The sequence below is a fragment of the Euprymna scolopes genome, chromosome 40 (assembly GCF_053919585.1).
Source record: "Euprymna scolopes isolate OS-2025 chromosome 40, ASM5391958v1, whole genome shotgun sequence".
In the NCBI taxonomy this organism is placed as follows: domain Eukaryota; kingdom Metazoa; phylum Mollusca; class Cephalopoda; order Sepiida; family Sepiolidae; genus Euprymna; species Euprymna scolopes.
The window spans coordinates 2,629,048-2,636,883 of record NC_136521.1 but is presented as its reverse complement, the minus strand read 5'-3'; positions in this window follow the sequence as shown (position 1 = coordinate 2,636,883).

Here is a 7,836-nt window from a genome sequence, read left to right as displayed (position 1 = left end):
TGCGTAAGTTCAATTTTCGTAACGGTTTCGACGGTTTGGGATTCTAATAAAAATAATCATATAAGTACGTACGTATATTTAGGAAGCATTTTTCTGTTAAATCATATCTCATTAAAAAGAATGGCAGTTTTTTAAGCTATAATATGCGAATAGAAGTTTTTTAAGCTGTAATATGTGAATAGAAGTTTTTTAAGCTATAATATGCGAATAGAAGTTTTTAAGCTATAATATGCGAATAGAAGTTTTTTAAGCTATAATATGCGAATAGAAGTTTTTTAAGCTATAATATGTGAATAGAAGTTTTTTAAGCTGTAATATGTGAATAGAAGTTTTTTAAGCTGTAATATGTGAATATAAGTTTTTTTAGATATAATATGCGAATACACTGAAAACAATTATTTTAAGAGTAATTGCGCATATAAATATCATGTAGTATGATCCAGTATTTCCGAAGCATACTAAATTTTTACGGTAATTAAATATTTTTTTAAAAATACCTTTCAAGTCAAAGTCAGAAAACCACATGTAATCTCTTTAAAAAGTAAAAACTAACCTCAAAATAACAATGCACCGAAGTTATCTTACATAACAAAAGAAAACAAATACAAGGTAGCTAATTTCCCCAAACAGTATGCATTGTCCAGATATGAGGAGTCGGTTTATATTTAATTCATATAAAAAACTGATCTCCAATTTTGTTAGCTAAAATATTTGTTGTTTTTTCTTTCAGCGAAAGACAATTGAACACAGAAAGCAAGTCAATTTTTCAATATTTTTAATGCGACTTTTTGTATGTTTGGCACTGTGACTATCCTCACAGCATAATATGGCAGGAAATGTCAAAGTTCTGACTGACTGCTCTTATTGATTTATTAATTAGTGTGTAGAACAAAGATATGCAGAGAGAATGTTTTGAAAAAAGGGAATGTTTAGCTAAGATATGTATGTTAAAAATCATAGGAAGGAATTTTAACTTAGATTTGTTATTTACATTGTAACTCCAAACAAGGCACATTGCCACTTTCGTGTAAGAAGGTACTATCAGGGACATAATCTACTGGGATAATATGTGAGGAGTTGGGCAGCAAGATGTCAGTTAACGTTAAACTTGAACTTCTGCATATCAGTACAGTTAGGAAGCAGGGACCTGGAATGAAATTCCAAAGTATAGCGATTCTGTGGAAGAAACTACTGGAGTAGAAATCTCACTTACATCTAGGGATCTCTACTATGTATGGGTGGGATTTAGCTGCTTGTCAGGTTTGTCGAGGGTATTTATGTCTAGGGGGCACACGTGATTGCAGTTCGTCAGAGCATTCACCATTAAAATACTTGTAGAACAGGCAGAGGGATGCAGTATTTTTTTCCGTGGGAGAGAGGCTGAAGCTTAGATGCCAGTTCAGGACCTATCAAGTTGGAGAGTCTTTGTCTAGGAGTTAAAGACTAGTAGCAGATGCACTAGCCCAAATATGACAACAATACTGCATACATGGGTGAATGGTGGCCTTATTGAGGTACAGGATACTTTCAGGCGTTAGTAGCTTTCTAGTACAGTAGAAAGAGCCTACCTTCATCGCAGCGATCCTGATAATGCTCTCAATGTAATTGTTCCAAGTCATTTTTCCTGTGAACGTGAGTTTAAAAGAAGTACTTTCAGATAATGAATCTTTGGCCATTGCTATTGGTGGTAGAGAAGGTTTCTTGTAATTATTAGCAATGTCTATGAATAAAATATTAGAGATATTTATGAAATAAAATACATTTAGGAATCTAATTTTATAAATCGTAAACAATGGAATTGACCTGTTAACAAATAAAGAGTAGGTTTTTATATGTAGACTGGGGATACAAGTAGGAGTCAGAGAACGAGAGAGCTATCTACGAGAGGCGGTTGACTTTGTCAGTCAGTGGAAGCATTCAACTGAGATAAGAGATGATGTAAGGACTAAAAGGGAGAAAGCGTCGTAAATCTCCGAGGGGAAAACCTAAGGAAAAACAAAAATAAGTTCTGTTATTACTGCTTCGTAGTGAAATGCTTTCTTACAATGTCCAAGAAACGAAAGCAGCTACAGTCACGTATCAAACGGACATTGTGTGTTTAGGTGTCATTCTTGTTAAACCCGTCCCGAACAAATACCTCTTACTTTGTACCCATGTGTGTTTTTTTACACATGATTCACCACTTATCAAGGCTCAGAGGCCACTCGAGGATAAGTGTTAATGGGTATACATTAGTCAATGTGATTATAGCGTGGTAGTCATAAGAAATGGGAATTTTGTAGATTGGAATAGTTAGGGGGACAGTTCATCAAGAACTTGTTTACGTTGGACTTGAAGACAATCAGTTTCTAGTCAGATTGAAAACAGGCAAACGGAAGAGTTCCATAAGCGTGCAGTTCTAAGAAACAAACTTTGTTCATGGAATTTACATTTAGGTTTCGACACAGGTAAAGAGGGTGAGAAATTATTGATAGTGGTTTTTGCTAGACGAGTGTTTTTCGTGAAAGTTTAGCGAGAGGGTCCAGAGATTACACTTACCATGAAAATAACGATCAAGCAGAGACAGGATCGCAACATCTCCTCTGTGAGAAAAAGGTTGCAGGGAAGAGGAAAGGGCATTCTTCACTAAGCTATGAAGTCTATTTTGAACTTTGTCAAAGCATGATAGGTTGCTTCTAGCAGCTCCTGCCCAGATGCGGCAACAATACTCCATCGTTAGCCGTACATAGCTTTAATATACGTAGAGGATTGCATCAGGAGTGCGATATGCACTGGTGCGGTAGATGGATCCTACCAGTTTTCCAGCGATCTTGGCAATAAATTTGATATATGTGTTCCATTTCAGATCGGGAATAAAGATCAACCCCCAGGAGCTTGTCAAAACATGAAGCCTGGCTAAGACGAGATGGGCATCACAGCGTTGATGATTTAAAGATAGAAGCTTGGTTTCAGATGCATTAAAAGTAACCAGCCACATCTTTACCCTATTGTACCACGTGCTCAAGTAAAGAGGAGAGAGAATCAGAGAAAACTTGGTTGTTTACGGTCTTTGATGTGTTGCCATAGATGCTAGTGTCGTCAGCATAAATGTCTACAATTGATATACGGATTTCATTTGGAGTATCATTAATGTAGATCAGGGAGAGATTTTGGGCCCAAGATGGACACTTGGGGGACTCCATCATTAATACTGAGAGCTTCTGATTTCTGCCCATTAATCATTACTCTTATCAGAGAGAAATGGTTTAATAGTTGAGTAGACATTTCCAGCTATGCCATAGCTGGAGATCTTGTGAAGTAGACCTTTATGTCAAGAACAATTGCCATAGAGAGGAAACTTCCGTCGAGAGATTTGATAATCCTATGAGATATAACTGTAAGCACGCCTTCTGTAGATCTAGCAGAACGGAAACCATATTCATGTCACTAAGAAGGTTGTTGTTGCTGAGATGGTTGACTACTTCTCTATTTTACACAGATTCCAGCAGCTTACTTATTACGCACAGGAGACTTATTTGTCTGTACTGAGCGGGAGATGAACGATCACCTGAATTCTTAAATACAGAGCATACTGGTGAGATTGTTCAAAGTGTTGGGAAGTATTTCTCCTGTAGACCACGCTTTGTAAGTATGGGCGCTAGTTCTGGTTGAAACTTTTTGAGCACTATAATTGGAATACCATTAGGGCCAGTTGCTTTACTGGGATCAAGGTTGTTATTAGCTTGGCAACATCACCTACAGATATTTGTATATCGCATACTGTGATTTTAGATACACAAGGAAATACTGGGGGTTTGACGGCCTTGGTCATATAGGGTAAAATTAGCTGCAAGGATCTTGGCAAAGAGTTTGGTTTTGTCTGATGCTGATGAGATTAACTCAGTTCTGCTGATGATAGTTGGGATAAAGCACACACTTCTGTTCAGGATTCTGTTTGCTATTTGCCAAAACTGATGGGAACCAAGCCGCTGCTCAGTTACTTTGGACTTTACGGACTGAGCATACAACTCCTTGCGTTCTTTATTACATTTTTTATTGTGATTGCTCGCGGTCCTGAAAGGGGCTTTAGTCTCAATACATCTATTACGTTGGAAGCAATGGAAAAAGTGATTTCCGTGTGAAATGGCACCAGAACATGCTGGAGAGAATCACGGCTGGCTGTTAGGTTTTTGTTGGAACATTTTCGAGCGTATGAAACGATCTTTACCTTCAATTACCCATTCTGTCAGGTCTAATACTATAGAGGACGCACCCTATTTAAACACGGAACGCAAAGGTAAATCTGATATATATATGTGCGGAAGCTATCCCAGTCAGTAATACATGAATTATATTTGAATATATTAAACACAGACACGCACACACACATACACACACACCTACAACGAATATTTATAACCACTAGACGATACGAACATCAGTTTTATACACACACACACACACACACACACACACACATATATATATATATATATATATATATATATATAGACAAAACTTGAATGAACGCACGTATATTTTTTTTTTTTTTTTTTTACACAGTGATCACCACTTATCAAGGCCCGGAAGCCACTCAGGGATAAGGGTTATTGCAAGTACATCACGTTAGTGAGGATATTTTATGAAGTGTTTAATTAGGGGGGCGGTTCATTAGGAATTTGTTAACATTAGACTTGAAGATATCTACACTTTATAAAATACTAGCTCATTATTTGCATATATTACAGTTGTAAGACTCCCGCCTTGGGCCAGCCGATGGCTTCTGACCCTGTTGAAACTGCAATGGCCGATGATCGTTTTCTCCGGGAGCGCTTAAGAAAATTCTCAGCGCCACAGTCTTCGTGTCGATTTCCGCCGAAAATCAATTAGCTTGTGATGCAAATCAACAAGAAAACAGACTCGGGGGTCTAATCTACAAAAATAAGTTAATTCACGAAAATTACAGGTGTTTACATATGTACATTGGTTTCGCTTACACCAGAAAAAACAGTCAAAATCTTATTCTTCATTCTCGACAATGACGGGCGTGATGGAGAGACGAGGGTAGTGTTTCGTGGGAGCGTGTGTTTCTCTCGAGATTCGGCTTCGATCTGGTAATCTCCGCTCGGGTATTTGCTTATATTGGAAACTGTAATACTGTAATTTTCGTGAATTAACTTATTTTTGTAGATTAGACCCCCGAGTCTGTTTTCTTGTTGATTTGCATCACAAGCTAATTGATTTTCGGCGGAAATCGACACGAAGACTGTGGCGCTGAGAAGGTGACGGGGTGTGGTAGCTGTTTCCCAGACCAATCAGAACTTAACAGGTTCCTTTGGAAAATGCCCGAATCTTTTGCGTGTGTGCACCTCTGCCAGGCTTGCAAATCTGGGATCAGATCTTGAATTCATTCACACGCTCAAAAGGTCAACACCTTGACCCCTCGCACTCAGAAAGCCAGACTGCCTGATCACGGGCTCGGCAGGCTAAGTGAATGTATGACTGCAGTCTATCTTAATCTGACATCTAGTGTAATTTTTCCAAAGCAATAACATATTTGTATGTTTATGCTTTATTACATAAACATAATAAATCCATCCCTTTTGATAGGTTAATCGCCGCTGTCCGGGATCCAATAAACGCTTAACAGAACCTCAGCATGTTTACTCGGCCTTACTCAGGATTTTATGGGGGGGGTCTTAATCTTCCCAGTGGTGAGCAGTATCATTTCCCACAAGCGATCACACCATACCGTAAATACTGGCTCGGTATTTCATATATCACAGTAAAACGTGGCTCAGTATTTGCATATATCACAGTAAAAACTATCAATCAACTTTTGTAAACATGTACCAAAAGACAATGATAATGTAATAGGGCTGATCATAGTCATGGTGATCTCCTTCCAAGTAAACTTTTAAATCTTGTATTGTTGGGTTGTACAATACAACATTTTAATATTTTCTTCGAAGGGGGTCACCATGATGTAAACAGCCCCGTTACATCTATGTCTTTTGTTAAACTTTTAAAAAAATTAATTGATCGATTTTACTGTAATATATGCAAATACCAAGCAAGTATTTTTACAGTAATATATGCAAATCCTGTCGCGGTAGCACTATAAAAAGGATAGATCACGTTAGAGAAGAGGACCTCATTAGAGATTTGAGATACGTCAAGGCCGTAACGAGAGGTCACGCGGGGTTGGAAAATAAATAAATTAATATCGTTGTACAAGAAATAGAGCCGAGTCTTGGTCTCTGTTTGTGGGTAGTGTGTGAAAACTTTGGGACGTTATATTACCATACTGACTCAGGGTTAATAGAAGAACGGGGAGCTCTAGCTTTTAACAATGGCCGATTGATATTAAATTGGGGAATAGAAGCATTAACCATGGTCAACAGTTAAAACAAACATAGTTATAGTTCCTTAAAACATTTTGTGATCCGAAATGTGTAATCATCTAACGTTAAATTTATATGAGATTATCTAGCCGCCCTGTGTTTTTTTTCTTTTTTTTACATAGGCATCACCACTTATCAAGGTCAAGCGGCCACTCGAGGATAAGTGCTAAAGAGTGTACAGTAGAAATTGTACAATATAGTAATCGTTAGTAATGGAAATTCGGTAAATTTGTTAACAAGTGGAACGGCTCATCAGAAACTTGTTTACGTTAGACTTGAAGACAACCATGTTGTAGTCAGCTGGAAAGCAGGAAAACGGAAGACAATTCCACAGGCGTGCAGTTCTAAGAAAGAAGCTTTGTTCATTGAATCTTCGTTTAGGTTTAGGCACAGATAACGAGTCGGGGGAATTATTCCACAGGCGTGCAGTTCTAAGAAAGAAACTTTGTTCATGGAATCTACGTTTAGGTTTAGGCACAGATAAAAAATGGGGGAATTATTGATAGTGTTTTCAGCTAGACGAGTGTTTCTTGTGAAAGTTTGGCGAGGGGGGAATAGACTGAAGCTCAGTCGAACACTTTCCATGAAAATAACGATAAAGCAGAGACAAACTCGCAACATCTCTTCTGTGAGATAGAGGTTGCAAGGAAGAGAAAAGGATATCTCCTACGAGGCTACGAAGTCTATTTTGAACTCTATCAAGGCAGGACAAGTCCTTTCTAGCAGCTCCTGTCCAGATGTGGCAACAGTATTCCATCCTTGGGCGTACCTGGCTCTTATATGGATAGAGAATTGCATCAGCAGTGAGATATCTACTGGATCGATAGAAGGATCTGACCATTTTTCCAGTGGCCTTGGCGAGAGATTTGATGTACCTGCTCCATTTAAGATCAGGAGTAAATGTAAAGCCCAGAAGTTGCCCAGTCGTACAATACGCTTAACCATGATATTTTAATTCATGCAGAGTGCCTATGTATTATTATAGAATCAATCCTCTACTGAATATTACGAGGAATAATTTAGCCAATAGACTACTTCGTAAAAAAAAAAACAATTTAAATTAAAATAAATAAAATAAAATAGTGTACACTCATTGACCTTTATCATAGAGTGGCCCACAGACCTTGATAAGAGGCGACTGCTTTGTAAAAAAATCCTAGGATACAGTTTAACATAATATGAGAAACAATAATTATAACAGGTCTTTAGTAATAGAAAATTCGAAATTTTTTTCTAGATACTTTTACAATTACAGATTTTTTTCATGATTCGTGATTCCGATAGAAGTAACGATTCCGATTCCAATTATTTAACATTTTAAAATATTTAACTAGAGATTTAATTCTTTGTAAAATGTTCAAACGAAATACCTTTCTCTATAATGTCTGCATACATTTTGCAAAACGTAAAAATAGTCTTGGAAGTGTGCGTATATAACAGTGGTAATATTTTC